Source organism: Molothrus ater, chromosome 1 (genome assembly GCF_012460135.2).
Source record: "Molothrus ater isolate BHLD 08-10-18 breed brown headed cowbird chromosome 1, BPBGC_Mater_1.1, whole genome shotgun sequence".
NCBI lineage: Eukaryota > Metazoa > Chordata > Aves > Passeriformes > Icteridae > Molothrus > Molothrus ater.
In genome coordinates, this window is record NC_050478.2 from 115258070 (window position 1) to 115278397 (window position 20328).

The 20328-nt window shown below is 40.5% G+C and overlaps 1 protein-coding gene across 4 annotated transcripts in view; it reads left to right on the forward strand.

Moving 5' to 3' along the window:
• Nucleotides 1–20328, forward strand: part of FAM110B (family with sequence similarity 110 member B) — a 113965-nt gene that overhangs the window by 82974 nt on the left and 10663 nt on the right. For all 4 annotated transcript variants that reach the window (XM_036406223.2, XM_036406239.2, XM_036406228.1 and 1 more), the window contains one exon: nucleotides 11752–11818. The gene's annotated coding sequence lies outside the window, so the exon portion shown is untranslated. The remainder of the gene's footprint in view (nucleotides 1–11751; nucleotides 11819–20328) is intronic.

The window sequence follows — 20328 nt, forward strand, 5'->3', positions numbered from 1 at the left end:
CAGATAGTGAGAAAGCATCTGATCAGTTATTCTTCTTGAGAGGTGCTGATTTGAAGGGAAGGACAGGGGCAGAAGCTGCTCTGTGTTGGCATCGTGGTGCAAGTGGCTGCTTGTGGGTACCACCTCTGCTTGTGTTGTGGAGGTCCCAGGACAGATAAAGCCAGGTTTAGGCACACACATCTTTTTAATTACATAACCCTTTGGGGGTGGCTTTGTATTCTCATCTACTACCAGATCAGAAAATGGGAGTAGTCTTACTAAGCCTTTTGCCACATGTTTGTTGAGGTTGTGGAAGCACACAGTGAGGGTTTTGTATTATGTAGAAAGCGAGTTCTTCCTTGGAGATCTGCTTATTTTTACTTTTGAGTGTGTGTAGATTTAACTGAAGATCATGTATTCACACAGTTGTGCTATTTAAGTTAATGTGGGGTGACTCAGTGTGTATTCACTGCTGCGAGCCCACAGCAACTGCGACAGAACATTTTATTGTCTGAAGACAATGCTAATAATGATAGCATTAAAACAGCATTGGAATTTCACAAGACAATATTCTGTTCCCAGAATTGCCAAGGGACAAAGAGATTTGCCATTGTCATACAGGGGAACAGGAGCTAGCCTGCAGTGCAAACAGTGCCCTCCACTTCCCCTGGGCTGGGCTGGGGTGTCCTGCCCCTCTCTGCTTGTGCTTCCAGGAGCCTGCTCCAGAGTTTGTCACAGCTGTGAGCACCCCTGCAAAGCAAGCACTGCAGCAGCTGGCTCGGCTGAGAGCTGCTGTAACACAGCCCCTTCCCAGGATGATCCTACTCTAAGCTGCTTTCATCCAACAGGTGAGCTATCTTGGCCAGCTGAAAGGGCTGCAGGCACTTCTTTGGCTGCCCCCCACCTATCTCTGCTCTGGTGCTTGGTCCCACCAGGTGTGCAGTTTGCTGAAGGAGAATCTGGGATAGGTGTAGTGTTCTGCAGTTAATACATTGTGGCTGCTATGGCATTCCCATAACTCACAAAGCAGTAATTCAGAAATGATGCAGTTTATATTGGTTGTGCATTTCTTTGTGGAGGGGTTGTAGGATGAAACCAATGCGACTGTGGTGACAAACAGAGGGCAGCTGTGCTGTCTTTGTAGCTGAAGTATAGGTTATAAGTGCAAATAAGTTATTCATTGTGAAATGAAAAAGCATTACATATGTATATTATTAATCCTTAGCACCACTTCTTACTGTGTAAAAACAATAATAGTTTCCTTATCAAAAGAGTTGTTAATAATGCTTGGATCCTGAAAGCAAAGATGCAGAGGTGGGAGCTGTGTGCATTTATTCTTTCATAGGAAATATTTAAAGCAAAACATTTCTACCCTCATAAGTACTCCTTTGCAGCAGGTTCCTGGTTTGCTGGTGTAATAGTCAGATTGGATAATGACAGCATAGACAATAAGATGAGAAAATTAACTGAAGCAGAGACTGTTGGCAGTGCAGAGACACTGCCTGGAAACCTCACCAACTGTGAACCACATTTGTAGTATCATCCAGTGGGGGCAGCATCTGCAGTGCAAAGCCATTTGGAGGCTCACTGGTGGTGAGCACAAAGTTTGCTCTCTGCATTAGTAACTAGCAGATAAGATAACTGTGAATCTGTCTTGCACTGAACATCCTTAAGGTGAGAATCCACTGAGTACTTGCTTCTTTAATGCCTCCCAGGAGCATTTCCCAGGAGCCACGTGACAAAGTACCAGAGGGTTGGGCTTTGATTTCAGTAGCTTCATTATGGAGTTGTGCTTATCTCTTAAAATGGATCCTTTCAAAATGTAGTTTGTGTTTGGTGGGGATAGTGAAGAAAAAGAGCTGATTTAAGGAAAATTGAATGGGGGAAGTGTCACATGCTTTGCAGTGTTGAGATTCCAGGCATCCTTGCTGTGAAAAATGGGAGTTTAATTACCCAGGTTTTGTGTGGGTTTGCTGAGTTGCTTTAGTTTGTTTGTCCTCTGTCAGTCTCTAATAATGCTATTATTTACTTTCACTAAACAGAAAAAATTAATTCAGTGATCTCTGTTGCTCAGTGTTTGCTGGCAGTACTGATACTGAGTTGTATGGCTGCAAATATTGGTATGTTCTTGCCTGTACTGTTGGCAGAAGCAGTGGGGAGAGTCAAACAGCCTAACTCAATATTGCTTACATATCTTCTATTTCCTTTTGACAAAATCATTGCACGGTTCTGCCTCAACATGGCCTTCTTTGAGCTGCAAGGACCAGATGACATCATTGTTGAACTGTCTAGTTCAGTCCATGTGATATGTACCTTAGAACTTTATGGAGCACTTTTGGCAGTTTCCCTGCCTAATACATGTTTTGGGGCATCATCTCCTTAGATTAGACAGTTTCTAAATAGCAGGATTTGTTATGCCCATCACTTGATTTTTGTCCCAGTATATCATGTGTGTCCCTGTGTATCCCTGCATATCTGTATCACCAATACAAGGAATTTGGGGCATGTTTTCAGCATGACAACCAGACTTGCACAGAATGGCACAGCCCATCAGCCCTCTGTTTAGCCTCTACTCACAGTTAAATGCTGGCATTAGCAGCTTTTTATCCTTCTCACCCCCTTTCCTGGACTGATTCCTTAATGCTGTACACAAAGCAGTCCTGCACAGCACTGCATGTTAAGTCACTGCCTTGCTGAATAAATTGCAGGTGCCTGCTGCTAAAAAGGAAGAGATGATGTTTTTCTTTCTCTGTGTGGTTCTTGTTCTCTTCCTCATGTTTTCTTGATTTTCTCAAGTCATCCTGTTTTGTTTGCTGTTGGCAAGTAAATCACCTAGAGATGCAAAAAGCAAAAGAGCAGAGGGAATGCCCAGTGCATACTAAGAAGCAAATATTCCAGTCTATCAAGCATGGAGGAATGGAAAGAGGTGGATATAGATGGTGATGAATTGAAACATGTACTTATTCATTACTCTGTCTTCCATGTCTGGATCATCTGCTGCTGGGGAGAGGGTGAGACAAAGAAACTCTTGACTTTTGGCACCACTGCAATGAGGTGGCAAGATGAGATCAGAGAATCATATGGGCTGGAGGGGACTTGCAGAGGTCACCTAGCCCATCCTGCTGACCAACCTGAATCCCATCTGATCAGGTTGCTCAAGGCCATGCACAGGACACTTTTCATTATCTCCAAGGATGAAAGTCCAGCAGACTCTCTGGACTTCTGTTTCAGTGATTCACTTCCCTGAAAATAAAAAGTTTTCTCCCCCATATAAGGCTGTAATATCCCATGTTGCAGATGTGGTTGATGCTCCCCTTCTTCCCTGTGTACCTTTGAGGACAGTCTGTGTCCCCTCCCATCAGGCAGTGGCAGGTAGTGGGTAGGTCTCCCTGTAGCCCTCTCTTTTCATGACTGAGCAAACACAGTGCACTCATCCTCTCCTCCTGTGCTCCAGCTCCTCAGCTGGCTGTGGCACTGAGCAGCCTGTGCCGCTCCTGGCAGGAAAAACTATTTTCTGTGCTGCATCCCATGAGTACCCTGAGACTGGTTTCTCTTTTCATGTCAACTGACCTTAATTTCTTTCCTTTTTCAAACTTTTTGCATGACATCTCCAAAACAGTAGCATTTTCAAGCTATAGCTTTCATCATAGTATGGTATGATGTCACCAAACTCTATGTATGATAGTAGAAAAGAAAAAAAGCAACTGTTAAGTCTTAGCACAGTTTCTTTTATCTCTTATCATGTTAATTTTTACAACTATACCCATCCAGCAAGACTTGATCCTGACTTTTTTTCTTGAAGAACTTAAAATGTGTTGTCCAGTGTGAAATTAAATATACTGCAGCCAAATGCAAACATCCAACCCAAAAAGGCAGATGCTACTCCAGTCCAGTATCTATGTGTAAGTCATATTATGTTAGCAAATGAAGCAGAAAAATGGCTCTTAAATAGTTTCTTCTGCTGCTTCCCTTTTTTTTTATATTAGGTTGCCCCTGGTATTTCAAGAGTTTCTATCCATTTGCTGTATACTCTCACAGCAAATCCAAACACAGTTTAGCAGGGCAAAAAACATTTGGAGACTGGCTCAGTGCCCAGAGCCTGCTTTTAACCTCTGCAAAGACCCTTGTCTTTCACTGAGTGTGGTGTAGATATCCAACATTTCCTAGCTATGGGAGAAAAAAGAAAATTTCAAGATAGAATTTTGAATCTCAGTGAATCGGGTGTAACAACTACTGGCCTAAAAGAAGACATCAGATTGTAAAGATCCTAAGAAGCAGGATCAGGCATGCTAAAACACTCAGGTTAATGAGCAAAGAGCTATGGCATTTGATGAATTCTCATGTAATTTTGAAAGATATCCACTATCTCCCATCTGAAAATTCACACAGAGTTATTCTGTATATATATTCTAAAATCGTTATGACCATTAAATATTGTCTAATATATGTATAAATTTGCATGGCTAATTTAAACTTGGGAAGATTCATTTTCTTCTTACAAGTATTTGAGAATTCTTCTGGAGTAATCCACCAACTCATCAAGGAACTATTGAGTATAAGTTAAAGCAAATAGTATGTCAAGAGATTGACAACTTGATTTTATGTTGTTATTTCTCACTGACTGAAGAAATTGGATCTGTCTCTCCATCCCTAAAATAAAGTAATCCCCACACAATATTGAAGCACTCATGAAGAGCTGTTGCTCGTAGAATGATGCTCCTCTTGGAACTTGAAATAATGTGCATCCCTTTACAAGGTGCATGAATAAAATATTAGACAGGTAGAGTTTGTGACCTAGTTAAAAGTTATGTGCATGATCTCTTCTCCTTGGTTGAACTGAGGAGTCATCTGGAGTGGGGGATATCTTTATGTACAACAAACCTTATCTGAGTTTTTGGTTTTGTTTCTTTTAGTGAAAGGGTCATTTATGAATATGTGCTCTTTTGATTTGGGGCTGAGCTTAAAATAGCTAGACATCCGAAAACTTAATATGCACAGTGAAATTTAATTAGGCAACTGCATAAAATCAAAGGGATTCTTTTGTAGACAGGAAGCAAGAATCCCCTTTTGGTACTTTCAGCACACATGCAGCTAAGTCTTGTTTTCATCTCCTCCTCTTCAGCAAGAGGTGTTAATAATAGGTGTGTATGATCTGCTGCCAAGGGTGATGGGCCAGGGATGTGAGCAGGAATGGACTATATTCCTTCCACTTGCATGGTGCCTGCTTCATGTAGCAAAAGTGCACAAAGTCTAATATTCCAAAAGGCAGTCTTCAACTTTGTACATTCCAATTTGATTTGCTAAGTTTGGTCTCCACAGACACCAAGCACCTATTTCGTGGTCACAGTTTGACTTTTGGATGCTAAGTACCTCTTGAAAGTATACACAGAATTTCTGAATTTAGGCTTAATTAAGCATTTCCACAAAAGATACAAAGCCTAGCTTTTTCAGTGCCTGAATTCATCTTTCTTTTTTTGGTAAAAATTACAAAAAAAGTATATCTGCTTATAAAAACCTTTTTATGTCTACAATGTGGATTAACTGTTGGGAAAGATAGTAAGATTCAAATGTGCTCCAGTTACATTTCTCCAAATTAAGTTATTTATTTCAAAAGTTGGTTTTATTTTTTGGTAGGTTAGGCAATACCAAATAAAATTATATTTGTTTAAAAATCTGTTCAATGTTAACTCTCAGAATGAGAGGCCACCTGCAATATTTGTGAATCATAATTATGTGAGACTCATTTAAAAAAAAGCCAACAAAACACAGAATCACAGAATGGACTAGGTTGGAAAAAACCTTTGAGAACAACACAAAAAGCCACCATGGAAGTGAAGAAACAGAGAATTCCATTAAGGGAAATACCAGGTACACTTTCTGAGCAAGATCACTGACACATCTAAATATGAATATTTCATATAAACCATCACACTTTTCAAATCACCTTTTGCTGGCAGTTACCAAAGCCAGCAAAATTTCCCAATGTTTCATTCAGGCAGAGGTCAGTGATGAATTGAATTTCATTCTCTTAAACATTTCCATTTCTTTTTTGTAGCTATGTCACTGCCTTGATTGTTTGGGGTTTGTTTTGTTTTGTTTTTCCCCTCTATTATATTTTTTTTTCAAAAAAGCTGTGAGATTAATATTTTTGATTTTTGTAAAGAAGTATGTTTAGGAGGTGTTTTATTTTTTTTTTTTAATTTTTTTTTTAACCTAATAGGAAACATGTTGGAAGTAAGCTTTTCTGTGTCATGCAACTTATGGTTCCCACCTCCTGGTGTATTTAATGCACTGTGTGCTCCTCAGCAGAGCATGGGCAGCAGCTTCAAGCTCCCTCTCCACTCATTTACAGCTTGGCCAGCTTGGGCACAGAGCATTCCTCTCTGTTTGTCTGCACATGTTGGTGTGTGGTGTCCTAATTAAGATTTGTTGTCACCCAGGTAGTTCAAATAACGTTTCATGTGTGGTTTTCACTTTTCCTGTTGTGGTATTTCCTGATTTTTAGTGTTCAAGGGCAAGACTTCTCCCAACCTGTAGGAAGGCAAAAAGGAGAGCAGCTATAGAAAGTATATTTAGGTATAAATTTTTTAGCTTTTCATAAGATGCATTTAGTTGGCATGATGTGTCTATCTGAAAATTGTTTCATAATAATTTAATCCCATTTTTCTTTCATTTCAGTTTCCATCAGCAAGGCAAAACAGTCTTTGCCTTAATTATTGTTCATTAAGATTCATATCTCTGAGATTAAACTGAGATAAGCTTTGGCAATTCTCAGGCTGTGGTTGTCTAAAGAAGAGCCAGTCTGAGGAATAAAACTCCCTGTTTTTCAGCAAGTAAAAATAGGAAAAATCAGCTACAATCCCTAAATCCTCACTACAGTGCCTGCATGCTTACCCCAGGCACAGGGCACACCATGCTTCTGAGTTAAGAGATGCTGAAGAAGATACATCCTTGACAATGCCTTTGAGAATTTGTTATGAGATGTGTCCCTCTGCTGATAATATCCAGGGACAGATGTCTCTTCCATTCTTCAGATGTATCTCAAATAAGAAATCCAGATGTTAGGCTGGCCTCCTTCTCCATTTTAAAATCCTCACTGGGCTCTTGCTTATGTGGCAAACACTTTGGTCATTCCTTCCTTTGGGGTTTTTAAATTTTCAATGTGCAGTGCCAGTCACAGGACTCTGAGATTTGTTTTTCTCATATCATGGGTGCTTTTTATTGTAAGAATATTCAACTGGCAAGGGACCAGCTAAAGGGATCACTGGTGAAACAAGGTGGAGTTTTCTGTAGTTTTGTGTGTTATGTTCACATTTCAATGACTCTTAGTTCTAAAGGTCTCAACCTCATTGTGAAGATCTTATTTAATGAGTCTTCTAAATGTGTTGTATTACTGGAGTGGCCTGGCACCACAAGTGGCAGGAGAGTTTCTGTTCTGCCAGTACCCAGCCTGGGTGTGGCTGTCCCCAAGTCAGTCAGTCTGTCTTGAAAAGGAGCTTCACTCCTGCCTGAACAATTTGCATATCCTTTTGCTTACCAAATGGTTAAAAAAATACATTTCTAAAAAATGGTAAAAATGTTTAGAATTTATCTAGTTACAAACTTAACTTTAGATGCACAAATCTCCTCATATTGGTTGTTAAAATTTTCCACTTGACCTTGATTTCAGCAGCAGATAAGTGATTTCCTGTTGAAATTAGGATAATGAGCCATTGCAGTATGCCAGCTGCCCAGCCATTGTGGACTGTTTTTCTAGGCATTCCAGGAGAATTTTTTTGGAAAGAAATTTGAATGAGTGTGGGATTTTATAGCGAAAAAAGCTACAGAGAAATGTCAGTTCAGAGGAGAAAGTGGTAGCTCACACCCATGTAATTAAAGAAGTTAATATTTTTTACAGTCTGAGTCTAGTCCAGAGTTTCTTATCTTGGTTTGGTTTGGGTGCTCCCTGTCTAGGTGAGGCATTTTCTGCCCTTACAGAAGAGATTAAATCTTAGCTGAAGCTCAGAAGGGAAACCAGCTTTGTGTATGCCACTCAGTGTCATGATTTTTGTGATTTTGAGAAGTCTGATATTGGCTGTCCTTATGTTGTTTTGGATCTCAGATGGTTTAGAGTAGTTTTTGTTTGTTTTTTTTTTCCTCTTTTCTTCCTCTCTTTTTTTTCAGAGAACTGAAAAGATAAGGACAGTTGCTTTAAATATTCATGTTGAGGCCATTTGCACCTGTCTAGTAGGAGCCAGTGACCAATCAGTTCTTTGCAGATATCTCAGCTACTGTGTGTTTGGCACTAGATCAGCATATCTATTATTGATTTTTAAGAGAAGCACTATGGAGGCACCTAATGTTCCTAAGAGGAAGTATTGCAGAGATCAATCTTTCCTGTTGGAGTGAACCAGGCTGGATGGGGCTTTGAGCCAGCTTGGTCCAGTGGAAGGTGTCCCTGGCCATGGTGGGGATGTTAGAACCAAGTGATCTTTAAGGTCCCTTCGAACCCAGGGGTTAATCTATTGTATAAATCTGCTTGCATAGGCCTTGTTAAGTTGCTTAAAGGGAAAAAAAAGATCTAAGATGGTCAGTGAGGAAGGAATGGAATGGTGACTGCACACCGTGGCAGCTGTGCCCACAGTGCCTGCCTGCAGGAAGCAGGTCTGTCCGTCACCAGGAAGAAGCACTCAGCTCTCAGTGGTAACAAATATTTTCAAACTCTACTGTGCATCCAGTGTAAAGCTGTGCAGCAACATATCCTGCTCTATTTTCATCTGAGTCATACAACTGCAGGAGAAATGAAATCCTGAGCCTCCAGATCCAGGAAGAAGGCAAGAAAGAATTAAAAAGCACCTAAGAATCAACTACAGTCATTGTCAGACATAAGTTGCCTTCTTGGAGGCCAAGCATTTTGTATTGGTTTATCACAAGTAGGTTGGTTCTTCCAATGCAGGGCTGGCCTGGCATTCTACTGTAAATTCCATGGAAGGAGTGGGACAAGCAGAGTCTGTTTATTTCTTGTCTATTTATCATCTTCATTTCATATTTTCATGGAGAAAAACAAGTGCATGTAACTTGTTGGTGGCCTTTCTGGGTTCTTCTGCGTTGGAACTGGGCCACACAGGGAGATAGCTGAAGTAACTAAAATTTGGTGACAGGGGTCTGGCATGGTGCTTGCTAAACACATAAGAATTGCACTTGCGTGAGTAATTAGAACTTGGAAAATATTCATGTGAGACCTCTTATGCTAAACAGTATATTCAATTGTGAAAGGAGAATCTGGTGCTTTTAGCTATCCTGATAAGTCCTTGCTCATAAATTCTACTGAAATTTATGCTATATTTTTGATTTTCTCTACTTTTTCTTGCAGTTCTGTGTTAATGTTTAAAAATATTCACTGTGGTGTATGTGGCCCTTCTCAGCTGTGTTAAGGGTGCTGTGTTGATTAAGAGATTTGTCTGAGATGTGTTGCTGAAGGGCACTGTTTTGGACTGATAAAGTGCTACTGGACATCTATTACCAGAGCAGTTCATCTGCTCAAATAGGGCAATTAGTACAGAGTTCTGCCTTGGGCTGCTCATCCTGCATCTACCAGTGCTGCCTGAGGATTTGCTGTCCTGCTGCAGAGACATGAGTCCTCACAGAGGGCTGTCCACACTGCTGCTGCACAGTCCCATGCATGAGAATATTGTTGTTATGTTGAAGAATTTACACAGTCTGTAACTTAGTTCAGAACTTGGTCTGCCTCCACATTACTCTGTAAGCTTTATCCATTGACAGTTTTGTCAGTGCACTCTGCTGTTGCAGGCACTGAATAGCATCGTTGGGGTTTTATTCCATGGCGTGAATGATGAAACCAGTCATGCACTGAAAGCTCCACAGAACATTTATCTGTTTGAGTTTTGTATGTATATCTCCTTCAGTCATTTCTGTCCTGCGTGCAGAGCCAAGCTCAGTCAAGCCTGTGTGGTGTGTGCTTTCCTGGTGGTTTCACAGTTTAACGGAGACCCTCTTGGGAAATCCTTGAGACCTGGAGCAGTATGTTTATTGTGGCACCAGAGGATTCCAGCAACTCACTGTACATAACTACTCCAGTATTAATACTTCCACTTTTTATTACTGCGACCTCTTTAGAACATAAAATAGGCTATACAATCTTAACATAGTGTACACTGGTGTTCACTAAACAATGTTTTTCATAGTTCACACTGACATTCATATCATAAATGTGTCTGTTTGAATTACCACTATTGGAACAAACCACATGTATGTTAGTCATTATGTCTATATACTTGTATTGTTTAAAAAGTGTATTCCTGTTGGTACAGAAAGATGAGAACTCCTTTGTGCATGCACTTATGTGGTAACTGTGTTCTGGAGCTCTCTTAAAAGCCATTATGGTATTGGGTCTTCCTTAGCTTGGCATTTCTCCCCTTCTGCTGGCTGTCACCAGCCTCACAGCAGAAAGGAAAACTGCTTCTCCCCTTCCTCCATTACTGCTTTTTTTCACATAAAAAGATGTATAGAAAGCTGCATCCCACAGCAGAGGTGTTTTCCTCCCTAAGAAATACAGTGACTTATTTCTCCCTTACCTATTGCATATACAAATGCTTAATTACAGGAAAATTATCTCAAAATTTTAAAATTATGTGCTTTTCTGTCAGTCTATTGTGAGGATATTTGCAATCATTTTTAGCAGGTGACACGAAATATAAAGGTTTGGTTTTTTTTCTGTGTGGACTTTAATAACTGATTTAAAACTCCAAAAAGTAGGTAATAATTTTGTGTAGAAAAAGAGAAGATGTTGCATATGAAATGAAAGATGTATTGATTGACTAGATGGGAGTAGTGTTTTGTAAAGACAATACTGCCATGGTTTTAAAAAGCATTGTTTAAAATAAATGTTTTAGAAAAGGGAATGTGACTAAGAAAAAAAAGCAAAATTTTTGCATATAGACATATAAAAATTAAATGGTAGATTTTTTGTGCTTTTTGTTGTTAGCTTGGAACATATCCTGTCATCCCTCCCAGCAAGGGACGTGTGGAGGGTTTTTGAGCACACAAATATTTTGCTCTTTGGCCTTAACTTTGAGTATGGAAAAATAGACCATCACTGTAGATTCCATATTTTCATGTCAAAATCAACTAGCAGCTGCCCTGAAATAACACAATATTGATATTTTCCCCTCAGTTACTTGTAAAGTAGCTGACATTGATTCCATACCCTACTAAATTTTTATCACAGAAACAGAGTTGTGTTTTTTTCTTTGCAGTATTTTCTCTCTCCTTTATTTGGAAATAGCCAAAACCACAACAAAAGGGATCGTTTATCTATAAAAGGAACTTAAAAGGCACAATTTTTTTTTTGTCCTTCATCAGTGAATTAAAAACTGCATTTTGACATTTTGGCCCTGTTTGCATTTATTCATTGATCCCCAGCACAGATGCATTTATTTCATCTCACACATCAGATACTGCATCAGGGCAAGCTTGTGTTCTGAGACTTCCCTTAATGACCTATTAATTATTGTTGTTATTATTACACAGCTCACAGGCTTCAGCCACGTTGATGTCATTATTTATCTCACCTTTCATGTGAAATAGTCCCAGTTGCTGCTGTGGCTGTCTTGCACTTCTTCCCCTCCCTTCTCCTAGCATGGGCTGGCCTTGGTGTCCTGTTTCCATGACCTTCAACACTGATGTACATGCACCTGCAGTGTTACTGCTATGTTGTGTTTTGGGGTTTTTTAATGCCTTTTTCATATAATCTTTTTTGTCTTTTTTTTTCAGAGTCCTCTGCAGCATTACATTCCCCTGTTTGGAGTGTGGACAAGAGTTTGGCATTCTGCTTTTACAGGTACCTTTTTGAATTTAAATGCACATTTTTTTCCCTCAGGGGTTGATAAAAGGAAAGCTGTTCCAGAATGATTTTACTATGTCCTCCTCTGCTATCTTGTTGTGATAATGAGTTTCTCTTCCTCCCCCTTTACTAGTCCATTGGATTGGCAGATTCATTAGTTGCAAGTATATTGTTGAATGCCATTTCAGAAAGATTGAGGCTTTCTCTTCTCTTGCTGGCCTCAGTCACACAGCCATGTATGTGTTGCAGAATCCTTTTTGGAAGTACTCCAGTAGTTCCAGGCTTTTTCTCACCCTTTATTTCCAACCTGTACTTTGGTTACAGTCGCTCCATTCAGTAAATTTGTTTTACCTTTTACAATCGAGACCTCCAGTGCAAGTAAACACTTCTTGCCTTAGTCCTCCAGAGCTTTCTATTTATTTCTGTTACTTACCTGACTCCTTTTTGGAAGTATTCCAGTAGTTCCAGGCTTTTTACCATCCTTTATTCCCAGACTGTACTTTGGTTACTGTTTCTCCATTCAGTAGATTATGCTAGCTTTTTGTAACAGAGACCTTCAGTGCAAACAAGCACTGGTAGGCTCAGCACTTCAGAGCTTTCTGTTATTTATTTGGTTATTACTACTGCTTTCCAAATACTGAGTCACACAGAATCAGAGAATGGGTGAGGTTTGGAAGGGACCATAGTGGGTCATCTGGTCCAACCTCCCTGCTTAAGCAGCATCATCATAAAGTACATGGTACAGAATTTTGTCCAGACAGTTCTTGAATATGTCTAGTGAGGGAGACTCTACATCCTTTCTGGGCAATCTGTTCTAGTGCTTGGTAAAGAAGTTCTGCTGGTAAAGAAGTTCTTCCTCATATTCAGGTGGAACTTCCTGTGGATCAGATTCTGCCTGTTGCCTCTTGTTCTGTTGCTTCGCACCTCTGAGAAGAGCCTGGATCCATCCTCTTGGCACCCTCCCTTCAGATACTGATAGACATTGATGAGATCCCCTCTCAGTCATCTCTTCTCGAGGCTGAACAGGCCCAACTCCCTCAGTCTTTCCTCATAAGAGAGATGTTCCACTCCCTTAATCATCTTTATTGCCTTTTGCTGGAGCTGCTTCAGGAGCTCCATGTCTCTCTTGTCCTGAGGAGCCCAGAACTGACACAGCACTCCAGATGTGGCCTCATCAGGGCTGAGGAGAGGGGCAGGATCACCTCCCTCAACCTGCTGGCAATGTCATTCCTAAAGCAGCCCAGGACACCTTTGGCCTTCTTGGCCACCAGCTCTATAGAGCTGCTTTCCAGCAGGTCGGTCCCCAGCCTGAGCTGGTGCACGCAGTTGTTCCTCCCCAGGTTCAGGGCCCTGCATTTGCCCTTGTTAAAGTTCAGAAGATTCTTCTCTGCCCATCTCTCCAGAATGTTGAGGTCCCTCTGAAGGACTACACAGCTCTCTGCAGAACTGACCACTGCTCCCAGCCTGGTGTCATCAGTGAAGTTGCTGAGGAGGCATCTGCCTCTTCATCCCAGCCACTGATGAACAAGTTAAGCAGTACTGAGCCCAGTACAGATCTCTGGGGGACACCAGTGATGACAGGCCCCTGACTAGACCCTGTGCCCCTGAAAATGACCCTTGGGATCTGCTGCTTAGCCTCTTCTTAATCCACCTCACTGTCCAGGCATCCAGCCCACACTTCCAGAGTTTGCCTGTGAGGATGTTGTGAGACAGGGTCAAAAGCCTTACTGAAGTCAAGGTCATCAATATCCACTGCTCTCCCTCCAAGCATCCAGGTAGCTGTTTCATCACAGAAAGCAATCAAGTTGGTCAAGCATGATTTACTTTTAGTGAGGTATTAAACTGATAGTAGTGAGGTAATAAACTGGTACTCCTGAGCACCTTCTTGTCATCCATGTGGTTAGAGATGGCCTCCAGAATGAGCCACTCCATCACCTTCCCAGGGAGGAAGGTGAGGGTGGTAGTTCCCTGTAGTAGTTCCCTGTATCCTCTTTCCTCCCCATTTTGAAAGCTGGGGTGCTTTTTTCCAGTCCTCAGGCACAAGTCCATCCACAACACTTAGCTTGACCTCAAGGTCTGAGCAGAAGATGAGCATTAAAGCTTAAAAATCTTTATTTTTGTCACTAAAGCTCCAAAACAAAAGGTGTCAGGAATCCAGTGTCAGGAATAATGGAAAGAGTAACTTCATCCTTGGTGAGTACAAGTAAACCAGCTGAAACCCATGAGAACAGGACTGGGCAGGAGGTGAACATGTGGCACTTCGTAGCCATGGTTGTAAAATTCTTGAAAGATTAATAAGGTATTTCATTGTAGCAAAGAAAAAAAATCAGTAATCAATGTCTGATGTGTCATGTGTCAAATTAGCAACACACTTCACAAATACTTAGTTTTAATTCTGCTCAGTAAAAGGCATTTCATGTTCATCTGTTTCCAATCAGCATATTTGGCTCCAGAACATAAATTTGCATTGTGTGGGGTCTTAAATTAACAATTATCACTGCTGTTTTATTTCAAGACAAAATGTTAAGTCTGAGAGTACACATGGCTAATTTAAGGGTAAAAATCTGTTCCCAGAATGTGAAAATCATCTCAGAAGCCATTTCTATCAGCTGAGGAATTGGGAACTTGAAATTCCAGATACACAGTATGAAATTAAGGCAGCAAAACCATTTTAGCTGTGACTGACACCAGGAACATTCAAAGATCTGTGTTAATTTTTGTGATCACAAGTTAACCTACACTAATTTTACAGTCACATTTCATATTTTTACCTCCTTCATGTCATGCTGCATGGGATTTATTTCTGCCATCTTAGAAATGGGATTCAATGTTTTGTGTTCATACAGATGCTCCAGTAGGTCTGTGGTTTTGTTGGAAATATATTGCTCATTTTGTCAACAGAAAAAATTGGATTTGTGATTTATGATGAAAGCAGCATTCAGTCCTGGCTGGGGTGACACAACCAGCCCTCCCTTTACATTAACTTTTAAAGCATGCCTTGAAACCAGTCCAGATCAGTGATGAGCTGGAACTGGGACTGAGGGACACCTTCAGTGGAGGGACTCAGCTCCCCAGCAGTTGGGGATGGTGTGCTGGCAGAGCAGCTTGGCAGGAGAGGTTACCTTTATGAAGCAGGCATGGGCAGATGAAAAAAGAGACACCATGTGTCCTCATTTGAAGTTTGGCACCTTGGTTTCCACATCCCATTATTTGTCTGGTTTAGGCATCTTAACTCTGCCATGCAGGGTTAAGTAGTTTCAGTCAACTACTAGAAAACTTTGCTGATACTCATCTCTTAATAAAAGATAAAGCAGTAGATACAAGACTGGCATACCTCTATCCACTTTCCGAGTTTGGGATGAATTTCTTACGTTACTTTGGGCAGCCAATATCAATCCTGTATTAACCTCCAGTTGGGAGATTTACTTTTGTTTACAGAAGAGGGGAGATCTATATGTGTGGCTGTGTATCACATACCTTAGAGGAGAATGGATATGTAGCAATCTTAGGGTAGTCTGATACTCTCAGGGAGGGCAGGAATGGAGGAGTGGTTTAAGCAGACTTTCCAAGCAATAGTCTGTGACACCTGTGAGGACAGGGTGAAGAGCATCCCTAGTTCAGGCATTGCAGGGACAAGCCTGTTGTGTATCTGGTCATGCAATCAGCATGTGAAAGGGGTCTGAAGCATTGCCAAAAAGAAGAACTGGATTTACTGAGGAGTCTGCAGCAAACCTCAGCACTCATTCAATTGACTGGTCAGTATTTCTGGTTGCTGGATTTACTCCACTATGCATTTTCATCCTGAAAGTGCACGGTGCTCTGAGCCTGGCATCCCTCTGTGATATGTTCCTACCAACCACCCAGTGCCAGCTCCTTTGCCCTCAGCCTTCTGAGCTCAGCAGAGAGTGTGCCCCCGGCACAGAGGCTGCAGGAGAGAGAAGATGTATCTCTCTGCTGCAAACCAAATGGTCTGGGTTAGCAGGAGCTTTGCTTCAGGAGGAGCTTCACTGAGAGCTTCACCTTTCTCCACAATGCCCTTATGCCATCTCTGTTCCTTCTGCAGGATGGAGGAGCTGCGAGAGAGGAGATGAGGAAGAGAGCTTGAGCTGTCTCTTCCTTTTTCCTATAATCCTTCTCTGTCCTTGTAATCTACTCCTGCTTCCCAACTCACTCTTCAGTGCTTCTTCCTCTATTCCCAACACCTTCTCCTCTCTTTGCCTGGCTAATAGCATTTCTCTTTACTTCTCTGTGTCTTGTCATTTCTCACTTTTCTTATGTCTGTCTCCACACTCAGAATTCCAGGTTTTGGGTTTCTTTAGTTTGTTTGTTTTGTTTGTTTTCTTGGAGTCCCTGCACTGCCTTCCTCTCTCCATTTAATTAAATGTAGTGGTCATGACTTGATATAGCTTTTGTTTTCTTTAAGATGGTGAGGATTTTATGGTTTCTTAAAATCAGAGTCAGGAAGAATTTCCAGCATCATCATCATCATAACTTCACCTAACCCCTCAGATAGGCAAAAACCATTCAAAAGAATCTGGAGATTCTGATTTCTAAAATGAGGCTTTTCAAGAATATTGTTTTAGTGAAGATCATTAAATTAATCAGTAATACAAAGCCCCACTTTGAGTGTCAAATTTGCATGTTAAACAAAAGTTTGGATGCTCATTGAGAAGTTGTTGTGAGAGACAGGGTCAAAAGCCTTACTGTCCTTTCTGGAGCTGGATGTTCATCTCCAGTTAAATAGGTTGTGAACAGTTTGTGAAGATCTGTAGCTTAACATGAGGACTCTGTGGCATCTATTTCCCATACAGCAGCCAAGAAGAAAATATACTCAGTGTATTCTAACAGCAAACACCTCAACAGCTGTAGTCAATGCTGGTATAGTCTGAGTGGTTACACACACAAGTGTGTGACCATGCACAAGTGTAGCACTTGTGTTTAGTTTTACAGCTATAATCATTAATTGCAACATCATCATAACAATGAAGACCTAAATTGCCTTGTGTTCCAGTGCCAAAACTGGTATGTTCAACCATCTGCTTGAAGACTCTGTAATATACGGATACATCTTCAAGACATAATGCTATGCATGCCTTCAGTTTTCTTTCTTGACTTCTAACAACATGTACCTTTAGACATGAGGTTGGAGAAACGGAGAATGAACTATCCTGGTATAGGAAAATATTCTCTTATCTAGAGAAAAATATAATTTTACCATTCAAAAATGAAAGAAATGATTCATGCAGTTGCTCTGAGGGTTGCAGTGCCCTAGAACACTGCTGTAAATCATCTATGGTTTATTTTTGCTGGTTTTTTTTTTTTCCAAATGTAATTTTAAAAAGACTAGATTTGTTTTTGCTTAGTCAAAACTTTTATAGTGTGTTTATTTAAGAAAAAAAAATATGCAATATTTCATGTGTGTAGAGCTTAGAAATGAAATGCTTAGAAATGGTTAACTCAGGGCAATTCATTTGTAGACATTATTTTTAAATAGCCATTCTGACCTTACTGCAGTAATATCTCATGTTACAGAAAAGGCTGTTTAATGCAAAGAGTTTTGACAAACAAGACCCCACAGCTAATCAGAAGAGCAGCTCAAAGTCTGCAGTTGTCAGAATTAGGCCGCTCTATTGTATCCCCCTGGCTGAACGTTATCATTTTTCTGATGGTACTGGTTTTACTATGCTCATTTTTAATTGTGCCTACTATATTGCCTCTCAAAGGTGGCCTTGTAAGTTTTAAATCTCAGTAGCAGACATTAATTAGCTTTATTTTAATATTTATTTCTAAAGATTAGATGCTTGTGTTCCTGTATAGAATTTATGAAAAAGAATTTTCCATGTAACAAGCTGTTAAAGTAAGAAAATATTTAAATATAAATAATTAGGTGGCTTTCTGGGTTCTTGCTTTTAAAATCTTGACAAGTATTATAAGAAATATTCTGTATGCTTAGGCACTGTTTCTTTCAAATGTGTTTTCACAACATGTAAGAAACTTCAGGAAGGTGCTATTAAGCTTTGTTTTGAAACTTTGAAAATAGGCATTTTCAAAAGATTCTTTTACTATATACATCTCTAAAGGAAAGGAAATTTTAAGTATGGTGTCTTTTTCTATTTATAATAGCTCTTTATGGTTTCTGTTTTTTTCACTGCATAAATTATTGGAATTGTTTTTCTTTTCTGGGCTGTATTTGTTTACTTTGGGTCTTCATGTATTTGAACATTTCTGGAGTTTTGCAGGATGAGTAATTGCAAGGGAGTGTCTAACTGAAGCTGTTTTCATTGTGAGTTTATGGTTATTTCTCACATAAAATCTCTTCATACCTATGATATTATGCTCCTTTAATGTATTTCTCATTGTAAACAGTTTTAGAGAACTTTCATCAATAACCAAGAGTCTAAACATGGCAGCTTGATATTTCAGGGCCTTGTGCCTTTTTATGACAGTTGGGTAAATTCTTGCCATTCCCACATGAAGAAGCTGGCAGCAGTGTTTATGTACATAAAATCAGAGATGACTGAACTCTTTTGAGAAATGAGAGATTGGATCAAATCCCCAGTCCCCAAACTGGGGTGAGTTTCTGACCTCCTGAGGAAGAAGCGAGTTGGTCTTCCTATTTCAGCTGAAATGTCCTACTTGCTAGAAATTACTTAATTGCACTGGAGCAGGATTAGTAACCCAATTTCCTTGTCAAGTACCATATGTGGTCTTTTTCTGCTCTTTTCTTTATTTAAAGAAACCTTGCTAGTACTTTTTGTTTGTTTGTTTGTTTGTTTTCAAGTGGAAGTCTTTAAAGGAAGTGCTGGAAAAGGATCTGTCTCTACATACTGAATCACAAAATTGTTAGGGTTGGAAGGCACCTCTGGAGATCACCTCATATCCAACCCACCAGCCCAGTCAGGGTCACCTGGAGCAGGTGACACAGGAAGGTGTCCAGGTGGATTTTGAATGTCTCCAGAGAGGGAAACTCCACAACCTCCCTGAGCCTGTTCCAGTGCTCTGCCACCCTCAGTGTAAGGAAGTTCTTCCTCTGTGGAACTTCCTCTGTTTTTGTTTCTGGCCATTGCTCCTTATCCTGTCACTGGCACCACTGGAAAGAGTCTGGCAGCCTTGACGGCCACATTTGAGATATTTGTATAATACAAGGTGTAGCCTGGTACTTTGAGGATCTGCCCTGGAAGGCTGCTTCCAGTCTGGACTCCAAATCCAGTGGAGGAGGAAGTGTTTTCTTTGTCATCCTCCCCAGCTTGGACTGTGTTTTGAGGTCTGGCAGCTACGTGCTGGGTGAGACAGTGTGGATGACTAAGGTGAGGAGGTCCCTGTTTTTTCTACAGTTTGGGGATTATCATTAGGCTTAGTTGCTTGCATGTCTTTTAGAAGAAATAAGAACTTTGCTTATGCTAGGTGGCATGGGTGCTCAGGACATGCCCATGGGGTCTCTTTCTCTGAACATGCTTTCTATCCTACATGCTCATGATCATTCCAGATTTTTCACAGTTCCCTTCCATAGATGTGAAACAGGGGAGATGGGCAGCCATAGAAGTCACATGGGAGATGAGGAAAGTGTCCAGGTTTTGACTTGGTTTGATGTTCAGGACATAGCTGAGGCCTTGCAGGCAGGCAGAAGAGTTCACAAGTGATTCTCAATGTATTAGTTGAGGGAGAAAAGTACTGGCAGAGGAACATGTGCTTTGTGGTGAGATCCAAGCTTAAATATAATCTACCCAAGATTTTATGAGTACTGCTGTCACATAAATGGTGAGCACAGACTCTGTTTCCCCACAGAAAATGCCATTTAGGTGTGTGTGTTTCAGTGCTGATGAGTTTTGAAGGCTCAGCTTGATGTTGCCATGCAGCAGTAGCCAGAAAGGAGATGAACCTACAGAAGTCTTCTGGTCATGGGTCCTTAAGTCTTTGACTACAAGGCTGTGTTGGTAGGCACACTGCACATTTAATATAAACATTCATTTTGAAAATCTATACTTGCACTTTATCCATTTAAATCTGGTTTGATTTCTTAGTATTTCCAAGATAAAAGTTCTTCTAAGAAAAAATGGTTTATGTTTTAGGGCTTACCCCATAGTGTAATTAAGGCCAAGTCTATCCCATAGCTGCACTGCTATGCTGCAGTAGAATGCTTTAACATTCATACAAGTTTTCAAACATTTAAAGGATTTGGGACTATGTTTAATTTATCCCAGTGACAAATGGTTCAGAATTGGCATTTTGAAAATACTGCTGTCAAGATGTATGTTCTGTAGGTGAGTTAATAGCTGTAATTTTTTTGGTGAGGGATGCTGCAGAAGTTACTGAGCTGTTTCTCAGCTGCCTGATTACTGATGAGACTTGAGCTTCTGCTGTTGAGGACCAGACTTGGCAGTGTTATTGGGGGTACCACATGGGTGATGGAGCCTGAGAATCCTGCTAGTGAGGTGATGTGTCTGTAGTAAAACTAGAAGGAGGGTGTTTTGCAGATGTATCTCCACATTTTTGCAGATAGATTTTTA